The sequence below is a fragment of the Microtus oregoni genome, unplaced genomic scaffold (assembly GCF_018167655.1).
Source record: "Microtus oregoni isolate MIOR12 unplaced genomic scaffold, Mior012 000073F_000, whole genome shotgun sequence".
NCBI classification, from domain to species: Eukaryota; Metazoa; Chordata; class Mammalia; order Rodentia; family Cricetidae; genus Microtus; species Microtus oregoni.
Window position 1 is genome coordinate 1,628,077 of NW_024543980.1, and position 15,199 is coordinate 1,643,275.

Sequence of the window (15,199 nt, forward strand, 5' to 3'; positions counted from 1 at the left end):
TCCTGGTTTAGTTTTGGTAAATGGTATTTATCTAAAAAAGCGTCCATTTCTTTTACATTTTCCAGTTTTCTGGCATACAGGCTTTTGTAGTAAGATCTAATGACTCTCTGAATTTCCTCTGTGTCTGTGGTTTTGTCCCCCTTTTCATTTCTGATCTTATTAATTTGCGTGTTCTCTCTCTGTCGTTTGATTAGTTTGGATAGGGGTTTATCAATCTTGTTGATTTTCTCCAGGAACCAGCTTTTTGTTTCATTGATTCTTTGGATTGTTTTCTGTGTTTCTATTTTGTTGATTTCAGCCCTCAATTTGATTATTTCCAGTCTTCTACTCCTCCTAGGTGAGTCTGCTTCTTTTTTTCTAGAGCTTTCAAGTGGGCTGTTAAGTCTCCAATATGTGCTTTCTCTGTTTTCTTTAGGTGGGCACTTAGTGCAATGAACTTTCCTCTCAGGACTGCTTTCATAGTGTCCCATAAGTTCGAGTATGTTGTTTCTTTATTTTCATTGAATTCAAGGAAGACTTTAATTTCTTTCTTTATTTCTTCCTTAATCCAGGTATGGTTCAGTAGTTGACTGTTCAGTTTCCATGAGTTTGTAGGCTTTCTGGGGGTAGCATTGTTGTTGAATTCTAACTTTAATCCATGGTGATCTGATAAGACACAGGTGGTTACTAATATTTTTTTGTAACTGTGTAAGTTAGCTTTGTTACCAAGTATGTGGTCAATTTTCGAGAAGGTTCCATGAGCTGCAAAGAAGAAGGTATATTCTTTCCTCTTTGGGTGGAATAATCTATAGATGTCTGTTAAGTCCATTTGCTTCATTACCTCCATTAATTCTCTTATTTCTCTGTTAGGTTTCTGTCTGATTGACCTGTCCATTGGTGAGAGAGGAGTGTTGAAGTCTCCTACTATTAGTGTGTGCGGTTTGATGGCTGCCTTGAGTTTTAGTAATGTTTCTTTTACGTACGTGGGTGCTTTTATATTAGGGGCATAGATTTTCAGGATTGAGACTTCTTCCTGATGAATTGTTCCTGTTATGAGTATAAAATGTCCCTCTCCATCTCTTCTGATTGATTTAAGTTTGAAGTCAACTTTGTTAGAAATTAGTATGGCCACACCTGCTTGTTTCTTAGGTCCGTTTGCTTGATAAGCCTTTTCCCAGCCCTTTACTCTGAGTAGGTGCCTGTCTTTGTGGTTAAGGTGTGTTTCTTGTAGACAGCAGAATGTTGGATCCTGTTTTCTTATCCAACCTCTTAGCCTGTGCCTTTTTATAGGTGAGTTGAGCCCATTGATATTAAGTGATATTAATGACCAGTGGTTGTTAACTCTGGTCACTTTTTTAGTAGTGTGTTTTCCTTTTTTGATTTGCGCTGGTGAAGAGTCTCTAGATGTCTGAGTTATTGTGGTCATTGTTGGACTCCTTGGTTAGTGATTTTCCTTCTATTACTTTCTGTAAGGCTGGATTTGTGGCTACGTATTGTTTAAATTTGTTTTTATCCTGGAAAATTTTGTTTTCTCCATTTATAGTGAATGAAAGTTTGGCTGGATATAGTAGTCTGGGCTTGCATCTGTGGTCTCTTAGTTTTTGGAGAACATCTATCCAGGACCTTCTGGCTTTCATGGTTTCCATAGAGAAGTCAGGTGTAAGTCTGATAGGTTTACCTTTATAAGTAACTTGGCCTTTTTCCTTTGCGGCTCTTAATATTCTTTCTTTATTCTGTATATTTTGTGTTTTGATTATTATATGGCGAGGGGATGTTTTCTTTTGATCCAGCCTATTTGGTGTTCTGTATGCTTCTTGAACCTTCATAGGTACATCTGTCTTCAGGTTGGGAAAGTTTTCTTCTATAATTTTATTAAGTATATTTTCTGTACCGTTGAGCTGCACTTCTTCTCCTTCTTCTACTCCAATTATTCTTAGGTTTGGTCTTTTTATTGTGTCCCATATTTCCTGAATGTTTTGTGATGAGAGTTTGTTGGACTTGCTGTTTTCTTTGATCAGAGCGTTTATTTTCTCTATGTTATCCTCAGAATCTGAGATTCTTTCTTCTATCTCTTGTATTCTGCTGGTTATACTTGATTCTGTAGTCTCTATTCATTTACCTAGATTTTCCATGTCCAGCCGGCCCTCTGTTTGTGTTTTCTTCTTTGCCTCCATTTCAGTTTTCAAGTCATGAACTGTTTCCTTTATCTGCTGGATTGTTTTTCCTTGGTTTCCTAGGGTATCATTCACTGATTTACTCAATTCCTTGAACTTTCTATTATACTTCTCTTCCATTTCTATAAGGGCGTTTTTTATATGCTGTTTAAGGGTGTCAATCACTTTCATGAAGTCAGTTTTTTCTACTTCTTCTTGATTAAGGTGTTCATGTCCTCCTGTTGTGGGGTCACTGGCTTCTGGTGGTTTCGTGTTGTTTTTCAGATTGTTGGGAGAATTCCTGCATTGGCGTCTGCCCATCTCTTCCTCCCAATACTCCCCTTTGGATCTTCTTTTACAGGATCAGGTCTTCTTGCCCACTGATGTACCTTCCCAGTGATGTCACTCCCCAGAGATGTTTCTCCACAATGATGTTTCACTCGGTGCCCAGATCGAAACTCCGCGCTGCTTGGTTAGCTCGCGAACAAAGGGCCCACCCCGCTCGCTGCGGGCAGGCTATGGGAACAAAGGAGCTACTGGCCACCCCTTTGTCCTCCCTTTTCGGATTCGGTCCCAGCGCCCTAGCAGGCTGGGCAGGGAGGCGCTATGCCCCAAAGGAGGGAGGGAGGGAGGGAGACAGGGGGTGTGGGGATCTGGATGTAAGCTGAATGGGATAGGAAGAGAGAGGCTGTTTGGGCAGTATAGCTCCTGTAGGATGGCCAGGAAGTGTGGGCGGGCTGAGGTATGTTCCCAGCTGCCGCAGCACTCACTCACCACAATGATGTTTCACTCAGTGCCCAGATCGAAACTCCGCGCTGCTTGGTTAGCTCGCGAACAAAGGGCCCACCCCGCTCGCTGCAGGCAGGCTATGGGAACAAAGGAGCTACCGGCCACCCCTTTGTCCTCCCGGTTCAGATTCGGTCCCAGCGCCCTAGCAGGTTGGACAGGGAGGCGCTATGCCCCAGAGGAGGGAGGGTAGATATATATATTTTTACAATCTGTCTGCATTCGTTTACGTTTACGCTGTTACATTTTGGCTCCCAACGTGGGGCTATTTTGCCCCCGACTCAAGCGGGTAGCCCACTAGCTAACACAGCACCCTCCTGGGTGCTGTTTTTTAGTTCGTGACTCGGGCCCCAGTGCCGAGTCCGAGACACACTGGGCCACACAGGCCCATTCTGCCCCGCCTGCTTGCCAGAGCAATTAACCCCTCCCTGCCTGCCTTGGCTAAATTTGGAGCAGAACCCCACTGCCTGAATTAGCAGAAACTCAAGTACCTGCGGTTTTGCAACAAAAGCCGCCACAGTGGCAGATTTGGTCTGTTACAAAGTGACTTGCCCGGGTGGTGGTGGCACACGCCTTTGACACCAGCACTTGGGAAGCAGAGGCAGGTGGATCTCTGTGAGTTTGAGGCCTGCCAGGCAGTGGTAGTGCACACCTTTAATCCCAGCACTCGGGAGGCAGAGACAGGCAGATCTCTGTGAGTTTGAGGCCAGCCTGATCTACAAGAGCTAGTTCTAGGACAGTCTCCAAAAACACAGAGACCACCACTGGCAGGAACCGATCATTGAAGTTAAAAATTTTTTCTTTTATAAATAAAATGTCTGAACACATTAGTATTCAAGAATTTAACAGTTTTTTTTTAATTGTACCATGTGGGAGATTTTACAAGAGGTGTCTATCACCCCACATCTATGGATCCTTCTGGGATTCGTAGTTTTCATTGGCACTAAATGGTTTGATAATAGAAATATGATAAAGTCTTTACGAGACGAATCCAGGATTCTTAAGGCAGAGATTGAACGCTTAAAAACAATTGAGAATCAGTTTGAAGTTCTCCAGGCTGATGTTAAGGAGAAATTCATTACTATGGAAGAAGGAACAGCTGATCTGGATTGTAAGCTTCAGTCCCTTTCTGTAGGAACTGAAACATTAGTGGCTGATATTAAGGAGAAATTCATTACTATGGAAGAGGGAACAGCTGATCTGGATCAAAAGCTTCAGTCCCTTTCTGTAGGAACTGAAACATTAGTGGCTGATGTTAAGGAGAAATTCATTACTATGGAAGAGGGAACAGCTGATTTGAATCATAAGCTTCAGTCCCTTTCTGTAGGAACTGAAACATTAGTGGCTGATGTTAAGGAGAAATTCATTACTATGGAAGAGGGAACAGCTGATTTGAATCATAAGCTTCAGTCCCTTTCTGTAGGAACTGAAACATTAGTGTCTGATATTAAGGAGAAATTCATTACTATGGAAGAGGGAACAGCTGATTTGGACCATAAGATTCAGTCCCTTTCTGTAGGAAATGAAACATTAACTGAGAGAATCAAAACTGCTGAATGTGACAATCGGATTTTGTCTAAAGCTTATGACAGATTGACGGAAAGATTGTCAATGCAAGAAGGCAAGGTTTATGCCATAAAAATTATGTCCAAAGATGAGATGTTATCTCTAACGGACAAACTTCATACTTTAGAATCCTCAGTGAAGGCTTTGGAACATAATTCTGGACAGGAGATTCAGACATTGCAGAAGGCAATGGTGAATAGAATTGAAAAGATTGAGGAATTTCTAAATTCTGATGAAGAAGAGCAAAGGGTAGAAAGGCAAATTTCAACTACATCTGTGGGTAAATCTCTCCGGGACAATTTCGACAAAGCTCTACCTACAGCTCTACCTGCCTTTCCAGTAATAACAACAGAGAAGGTGATTGGTTCCAGAATCCCTAGGGTCATCAAGGAGGATACATGGGAGCCTGTCCGTATGAATGATCTCAAGGAAATAAAACAGGCTGTCATGACTTTTGGGATGCAAGCCTCTTTTGTTAAAGAGATGCTAAGATCTTGGACCATGACAAGCAGAGCAACCCCCTCGGACTGGCTCCAGCTGAGCTCTGCAGTACTTGAGAGTGGACCGCAATTGAAATGGAAATGCTTATTCAGGCAAGAGGCTAGACTTTTAGAACAGCAGGAAAAAGCGAAGGGAATTGACATTTCCCTAGATAAAATTCTAGGTGAAGGGCTCTTTTCCGACCCTCAGGAACAAGCTAATTTGGATGAAAACACACTCTCCATGTGTACTACAGCAGCCTTAAGGGCTTGGGACAGGGTATAAGACCCAGGACAGAGAATGGAATCATTTGTCAGAGTTAAACAGGGTCAGAGAGAACCCTTTAGTGATTTTTTTACAAAGATTAACTAAGGCTGTACAAATAGGGATATCTGACCCAGAAGCAAGACATATAATGATTTAGTCTTTGGCTTATGAAAATGCAAATGTGGAATGCAAAAGGATTTTGTGGCCTTTAAATCTCAGATCAGCGCCCTTGGAAGAATGGGTCTTGCATACACTCAATGTTGATACATTTGATTATGGCACTGAAGCATGGGTAGAAGAAGCAATTTCCAATGGTAAAAGGAGACACCAGAATACCAAATGTTTTAATTGTGGCAAAATGGGTCATATGAAAAGGAATTGTAGACAACGGATTTTCAGAAATAATAATAATAATAATAATAATAATAATGCATCTTTCAAAAATAATAATAATAATGCATCTTCCAGAAATAACAGAAATAGGAGGACTCAGCATTCAGGTTTATGTAGAAGATGTGGAAAAGTCAGACATTGGATGAATGAATGCAGGTCTACAAGAGATAGACAAGGCAACCTGATACAGTTGGGAAACATGAGAGGGGGGCCTCACAGGCCTCCATGGCAAACATGGTTCAGTCATTTCCAGTTTCTGGAGAGAACGTGCCTCATCAGGACAATTAGGAAGCCCCATGCCTACTTTTACAAGCAATCATGATCAGAAAGATGAGTTACGTGTGTTTTGGCAAACTTCTATAAATGATCAAAGACCTAAGCTGAGAGTGTGTGTAAATGGCATTTTTATTACTGGCCTGCTGGACACAGGTGGTGATGTAAGTATCATTACCCCAGAATCTTGGCATCCGTATTGGCCTCTTCAGAATGTAAATGTTCAGCTCCTAAAAAAAGGAACCCTAACTCGAGTAAGGCAGAGCACGAGATGGGTTGAATGTATAGGGCTAGAGGGATAAATAGGAAAATTAAGGCCATATGTAGCCAATATCACAATGAATTTATGGGGTCGTGACCTATTACAACAATGGAATTCCGAAATTAACATTCCTGCTACTTCTAGAGCCTATATTTCTGAGAATAATATTAAAAGATATTACAAATGGAGAAAACCGGCCATTCGGGCTGTACAAGAACAAGCAATTGATGTCCCTTCAGAGATACCAACAGCCTTGCCTCTAAAATGGTTGACTGAGAAACCAATATGGACAAAGCAATGGCCTTTAGCTGAGGAAAAGTTACAGGCTTTAGAACAGCTGGTACAAGAACAATTAGATGCTGGACATATAGAAGAATCTACCAGCCCTTGGAATTCTCCTGTATTTGTGGTTAAGAAAAAATCAGGTAAATGGAGAATGGTGACAGATCTCAGGGCCATCAACAAGGTTATTCAACCTATGGGCCCTCTGCAATCTGGAATTCCTTTGCCCTCTTTATTACCAAAAGGATGGCCTCTCATAGTTTTTGATTTAAAGGATTGTTTTTTCACTATACCTTTGCAAAAAGAAGATAGAGAAAAAATTGCCTTCACAGTGCCTACTTATAACAATTCTCAACCTTCGAGGAGGTACCACTGGACCGTACTCCCCCAGGGTATGTTAAATAGCCCCTCCCTGTGCCAATATTTTGTGAACCAACCATTGCAAATAATACACAAGAAATTTCCCAAATCTATAGTACACCATTACATGGACGACATTTTGTTATCCGATTCAAACATGGATACCTTGAACAGACTGTTTGAAGAAATAAAGATACTTTTACCTAAATGGGGATTGCAAATCACTCCTGAAAAGATTCAGAAGGGAGATTCTGTTAATTATTTAGGTTATAAAATAGGTTTGCAAAAAATTAAGACACAAAAAGCACAAATTAGGGGAGATCGCCTACGGACTCTTAATGACTTTCAAAGACTGTTAGGAGACATTTCCAGTCTACGACCAGCTATTGGAATAACACCAGATCTAATAATTCATTTGAACAAAACCTTGGATGGTGATAAAGATTTAAACAGTCCCAGAGAATTAACAGCTGAAGCAGAAAAGGAACTGACAATGATTGAGGAAAAATTACAACAGGCACGTGTGGACAGGGTGAATCCAGAGCTCGATTGTATTCTCGTCATACTAACATCAAAAATTTCTCCTACAGGAATTTTAATGCAGAGAGATGATATTATTTTGGAATGGATCTTTTTGCCACATAAACCAAGTAAGAAACTGAAAACTTATGTGGAGAAAGTCTCTGAGTTAATTATAAAAGGCAAGCTGAGACTTCGTCAACTAGCAGGCATAGACCCAGCAGAAATTATAGTGCCTTTCACTGCTGATGAACTAAAGAAATTATGGAAAGATAATGAACCATGGCACAGAGCTTGTGCTAATTTTTTGGGAGACATTAATAACAATTATCCAAAAAGCAAGAGGCTTAACTTCATAAAGAGAATTTCTTGGATTCTTCCTCGAATCGTCCGTGATGCTCCAATAACTGGAGCCCGTACATTCTATACTGATGCCAATAAATCAGGGAAGGCAGGTTACAAATCAGAAGACTTGGGTAAGGTGGAACAAAGTCCGTATAATTCTGTCCAGAAGGCGGAATTATATGTCATTCTTATGGTGCTAAGGGATTTTAAAGAACCTATTAATATAGTTACTGATTCACAATACGCAGAAAGAGTTATTTTACATATTGAAACTGCTGAATTTATACCTGATGATACAGAACTAACCTCATTGTTTCTTCAGGTTCAAGATTTCATCAGGAACAGGCTTTGCCCTTTGTACATAACACATCCGATCCCATACGGGTCTGCCAGGTCCTCTAGCACAAGGTAATGCAGAAATTGATCAATTATTGATTGGCAGTGTGCTACAAGCCTCTGAATTTCATAAAAAATATCATGTTAATAGCAAAGGTTTGAAGACAGAATTTTCAATTACATGGCAACAAGCTAAGGAGATTGTAAAGAAATGCCCTACTTGCTCTTTCTATAACCAAACGCCACTGCCTGCAGGGGCTAATCCAAGGGGCACCCAAAGGAATGAAATCTGGCAGATGAATGTGTTCCACTTTGCAGAATTTGGCAACTTAAAATATGTTCATCACACCCTTGACACTTATTCAGGCTTTCAGTGGGCAACTGCTTTAAGTTCAGAAAAAGCTGATTCAGTAATCACTCATTTATTAGAAGTCATGGCTATCATGGGTATACCTACACAAATAAAGATGGATAATGGTCCTGCTTATGTCTCTAGGAAAATGAAACGGTTTTTTGATTATTACAATATCAAACATGTTACAGGTTTACCATACAATCCTACAGGTCAAGCAGTCATAGAAAGATCAAATCGAACTATAACGGATATGTTGAACAAACAGAAAAGGGTGGAAAACACCCCCAGAAATAGGTTACATGATGCTTTGTTAACCTTGAATTTTCTCAACGCTAATGAGAAGGGAACAATGGCTGCAGAAAGACATTGGATAATGGAAAAGTCTACTGAACTAAGTCAACCAGTTTATTTCAAGGATGTGCTGACCTCACAATGGAAGCCAGGATATGTGCTACGTTGGGGAAGGGGTTTTGCTCTTATCTCCACAGGTGAGGAAAAATTGTTGATATCATCAAAATTAATAAAGATTTGGTTTGAAGGAGAGAAGCCACTTGGAAAAGATAAATAACAATTCTTTCATAACGATGGCGAACATACTGATGGTAAGAAATACAGATAGGTTGGACGCAGGATTCTTTTCTTATCTCCACAGGAAAATACTCATCTTCAAAGATATTGTGGGACCCTGAATATTTAATTACTGATGGATGGACACATTTTGTAAGTATTAATTTATATATATATATATGTCTTATTAAACATTTCTTTATAAATTTATAGAGCTGGTTTTGAAGTTGGACTCTGGCTCAGTCCCTCTCCAATTCCAAGCCTGTTAGTAAGAGAAAAACCCAGAGTTTCTAGAGTTTCTGTCTCATGTCAAGAGCCATGATATGGGACAGAAAGAAATATGAGTTTAGAAAACATCTTTGCTTTTCTTCATATCTATCATACTTTTCATTGAATATATCTATCATGCCTTTCATTGAATATATATATATATATATATGTGTGTGTGTGTGTGTGTGTGTGTGTGTGTGTCTATATATGTCTATATGATTAATGTTTAAGTTTTTCACAATGAACAATGAGTTTTTCCTGAAGTGACATTTGAAGTTTCCAGGAAGGAGATGGGGCCCCACAACAACAACTCTACCTGGTTGATATGACGTCATGATACTGATAGCTCTACTACAAGACCTGTTTTGGATACCAGCTGCACAAGACGATCCCAACGTGGTTAGCTGAAATGGTGTACATCTTATACAACATTCTGGCCAGACCTCCACAAAATACTCAGAGACTATTTGCAATTTTAAAAGACATTGATCTTGAAATTTAACCATCATTTTACTTTCATAGGATCCCCCAGAAAGAATGTCGCCCCCATGACAGCTGGAAGTAATTATAGAGGACGACGTCCCCTCTCCCAGTAAAATTTACCCCTGGGTTTAAGGACATCATTTAGGGGTTGGGAGGTTGGGGGAGGAATTTTATAAGCTCAGGGATCATTTTGAAAAAAAAAAAGAGGGAATGATGGGATAATAGATTTATAATTGTGAGTTACTGCTTTTAGACAAATATATTGGTATCGATTCTTGTATATTGATACAAAGTTAAATTATATTGACTATTGTATGCATGCATGTTTCTATCTCTGTTTAAAACATTTTTTATGTATTGACATATATTGTATTGACAAATATATATAGTATGTATTTACCATATTGCAATGTACCTTTCTATTTCTGATTAAGATACTTATATAATGTTTGTGTATTAATATATATTTACCATATTGCAATGTATATTTGTACAGTGTTTATATTTGGAGGTCATTATCCTCATTTGTTACACAGTTGTTTATTTTCTTAGTCTTTAAGTTAGATAGATATTGAGAATTATATAGATAAATAGTCATCTAAGTTTGTCATTTATAATTAGACTAATCAGGTTCTCTAGATATATAGAGATTATACTCAGTATAGATAGATAATCTTTGACCTTTTCAAAGAGCTGTAGAAAATGGCCTTTAATCTAACTCAGAGTTTCATGATAGTGAGACACAATTGCTCCTGGCAACACCGCTCTATTCCCGAGAGAATGTTGAGCACCAAAGACACTCCACCTGGAGCCTTTCTATTTGGCAGAACTGGCCTTTGGGCAAAGAAATGCCCATACCTCAACCACTGACAGAGATACAGAGCGTGCATCAATGGATAAAACAGGACTGTCATATCCTGCCAAGACAGGGTAAGATAGTTTTGAAAAGTTCCTTGCCTTTAATAATGGGATGTCAGTTATGTTAGGCCTTAGCCAAAATTGGTTGACTCAACATTGCAAACGAGACTTTGGGTGATTGCCCAGGTAGTCAGTTGTCTCTGTCAATTGTTGCACATTTTGGATATATCTCGTTTGTTGAGTAGTGTTTATTCCCTTCTCAGATCTTTGACGGAGTTGAAGATTATATAATTGTAGTTACTCTCTACATTATTTGGACTCCTTGAGATAGAATGTTTAGCAAAGCTTTTGTTCTCAATATTGTTTGTTATATTTATTATTTGTTGTTATTGTATATAGTTGTATTTGGTTTGGTTCTGTCTTATTTAGACAAAAGGGGAGATATAGGGATAAGTCCCGCCCCTTGGGGGGCGTGTTCTCCTCAGGCTAATGTCTGCCTATAAATTTGGTGAGAGCCCTCCCAGCAGTCGCTTCTGCTTTCCTGGTCTCCGCGGGAAAGGTGGTTCTGTAAGTCTATTTCTACATTAAAGCTATATATATATATATATATATATATATATATATATATATATTTACAATCTGTCTGCATTCGTTTACGCCGTTACACTAAAGAGTTTTCAATGTCATAGTATAGTTCCACCAGATACAGAACAAGCATACAGAAAAGATACAGAAAAGTAAACATTTGGGTGGACATTTCATACTCAAATTATAAACTGAATCCTGTATATCTAGTCTAGTTTTCTTTCCCATTTACCTTTCAGGCAGGGAACACACACTTCTTAGGTCAAACCATGAAAAGTGTTTTGGAAGCATGCTCCTGCTAAGCCTTGCATGCACTGGACATAGTCAGACACTTTTCACTCACTGAGCAAGATACTGAAAGTGGGAAAGGTCAACCACTGAAGGACACTACTGCTCCAGAGATAGGACAAGGGAAGACCCGAGAAAAAGCTGTTGTTTAAGGACATAGGCAGAAAGAGGAAACTAGTAGTGGTATAAAACAAAGAATCATTGCATCTCCCAATGAACAATACAGTCACTTTCTGTAGCTGTGCTCCAGGATCCTGTCTTCTAGGTTGATCCAGTTTAACAGAGTTTACTTACACTAAGGTAAGACATTCAGGTATATATCCAAGAGATTTTCTGATGTTATGTTTCTGACAAGGTGACAAAATAGAACAAGAAACTTCTAGGCCTTTGTCAATGAGTTCTTTCTGGAGTTAAAGTACCCTACACAGAGTATAATTGTCCTTCTGTGTAACAACCTGCTTGTCCAGCTTCTCCTGACCCAGTTGCTGTTCATCCACCATCTCCTGTTGTGTTCTTTTGATGACTTCATATTTATACATATGACTGACTGTTGTTCATATTCTCTGAGATGTAGAAGACAATATGCAAATCCATAGAGCAACACTTTGTTTAACCAGGTGCACAAACAGCAGCAATACACAACAGGCATGTTTTTAAAGGCTAAAAAGAATCTTCATTCACGTTTAACCTTGAAACACTGTAAAAATAGTGATTATAGGGAATGATTACACTCAAATTGCCTTATTCTGGGTACACAAGTTATGACAGGTTTTAGATTTCTGTTCAAGGGTTATACTTGTCTGTAACTAAACAAATGCAATTATCTCCTGGTACTCAGCAAAGACTAGTTCTTAGACTCTATAGGACACCAAATTTGTGGAGGCTCAAATTTCATTCATAAAATGACATATTATTTGCCTATAACCTATTCATATCCTCCTATATACTTTAAAAGTAAATCATCTGTAGATTACTAATAATACAATAAAAGGTACACACTTTGTAAACAGCTGATATTTTGTACTGTTTGAGAGGAAATGGCAAGAAAAACAACTGTACTTAGTGAAATGCAGATACAATTTTTTTTAAATTGCAAGTGATTTTTTGATACCATTACTCATGTAATTTAATGGATAATTTTATTTTTTATTTTTATTACTTTATTAATACTAGGAATCAAAATTTCCACTTCCTCCCCTCCACCCGCTCCCCCCCCACTCCTACACTCACCCTCCTCCCCCACCCTCCAGTCCTAAGAGAGGGCAGGGTACCCTGCCCTGTGGGAAGCCCAAGGCCCTACCTCAGGATCCAGCAATACCACTCTTAGGCATATACCCAAAAGGTACTCAATCATACTACAAAACATTTGTTCAACTTTATTCATAGCAGCATTATTTCTAATAGCCAGAATTTGGAAACAACCTAGATGCCCCTAAACTGAAGAATGGATTAAAAAAATGTGGCACATTTACACATTAGAGTATTACTCAATGGTAAAAAACAATGACATCTTGAATTTTGCGTGTAAAATTTTTGCATGGAATTAGAAAACACTATCTGGAGTGAGACTCAAAAAGATGAATATGGTATGTACTCACTCATAAATGGATACTAACCATAAACAAAGGATATTTAACCTATAGTTCATGATTCTGGAGAAGCTAAGTAATAAGGAGAACCCTAAGAAAAACATATATACATCCACCTGGAAAGTTGAAATAGAAAAGATTGCCTGACAAAATTGGGAGCATGAGGATGGAGGGAGAAGAAAGCATGGAAGGGGAAGAGGATGGTAGAATGGGAAGGATAAGGAGAACTTGAGGGAATGGGCTAGTCGAGATGGAGAAAGAACAGAGATGAGAGCAAGGAAAGAGATATGTTGACTGAGGGAACCATTATAGGGTTAGCAAGAAATGTCTAAGAGACATTCCCAGGAAGCCACAAGAATGACTCCAGCTAAATCCCTAATCAATAGAAGAGAGGAAGCCTGATCATGACTTGCCCTGTAGTGAGACTGATGAATATCTTAAATATCACCATAGAACCTTCATCCAGCAACTGATGGAAACACAGACAGAGACCCACATAGGAGGATTGGACAGAGCTCTCAAAATCCAGTTGAAGAGTGGGAGGAATGAGAATATGAGCACAGGAGTCAAGACCATGATGGGTACACCCAATGAAACAGTCTACCTGAGCTAATGGGAGCTCACCAACTCCAGCCGGACTAGGAAGGAACAAGCATAGGGCGAAACTAGTCCCTCTGAGGGTGGTTGATAGTTGCATGGCAGTGGCACCAGGATTTATCCATACTGTATGTACTGGCTTTTTGAGAACCTATTTTCTTTGGATGGATACCTTGCTCGCCTAGATATAGTAGGGAGGACCTTGGACTTTCCCCAAAGCAATGTGCCTTATCCTCTTTGAGGATTGGATGGGGGTGGGGTGGAAGGGTTTGTGGAGAGAATGAGTGGAGGGGAGGAAGTGTGAACTTGGGTTGGTATGTATAATGAAAAAAGATTTTTTCTCTTTTTTTTTAAAAAAATAAAAAATGTAATGTAAGGTAAGATATATAGGTTAATCAATAGTCATATATAATAGTCATGTTTATAGTCATGTTAGTTATGTTTTCTAGATATACAGAGATATATTTCAGTTAGATAGGTATTTAAATCTTTAAGACACCTTCAGAATATGGCATTTAAAATGTTTTAAGAACTTAGGACTTTTCATGACAGTGAGACACATCTGCTCCTGGCAGCAGCGGTCTACTTCAAGAGGAAGATGGACATCTAGAGGCTCCTTATGTAGTTTGGTAGCCATTTGGGCAAGAAACAGCTCTTGCCTGGACTGCTTGATGTTATGCTGTGTGAAATGGGCATTAAGGACTCACAGAAAAACGACTGCTGAAGTTGCCTAAAGAAGATGAGACAGTTTTTCGGGATTTCTGCTTCTTGAAAAAGTCTGTCAGACATTCTGCAGGACACAGAAAAAAGTGACTGACAGACTGCGTATATAGGCTTAACTATCTTTGGAATTTCCTGCTTCATGAACAAGTGAGCCGAATACTATGGGCCTGTAGGCTGAAGATGGATGCCCCAATGCTACAGAAGAACTTTGGGTCACTATCCAGGTAGAAAGATGTCTCTGTCGATTATAGAGTTTTGGAAGTTGCTTACAATGAACTTCTTTTTATTCGGTAATATTATATCATTCTGGAGTCTTTGGTGGAGTTGAAGAATAGATAGTTATAGTTTTCCTTAGTTACAATAAAAGATAAAGTAGATATAAATATTGTAACTAATTCTTGCTTGATAACTGTTTGGTTTTATGTAATTTTACTATGTTAAAGTTAAAATCTTCCTTTTTATTTAAACAGAAAAGGGGATGTGGGAAGTCCTTCTGAATATGTGCTGCTTTTATTGCTTAATGAATAAAGAAACTGCATTGGCCTGTGGTAGGGCAGAGTAGAGCTAGGTAGGGAAAACTAAACTGAATGGTGGGAGAAAGAAGGTGGAATAAAAAAGATGCCATGTAGCCACCAGAGGGGAAAGATGTAAGCTGCAAGCTGGAACCTTGCTGGTAGGCCACATGCCTCATGGTAAATTATAAAATAATGGAAATTGGTTAATTTTAGATATAAGAGCTAGCTAGCAATATGCTTAAGCTATTGTCCAAACAGCATTGCAAATAATATAGTTTCTGAGTGATTATTTCAAGTGTCTGGGTAGCCAGGAATGAACAAAAAGCTTCTAACAACAGACCTTTGCATTTGAGATGTCTCTGTAGGTC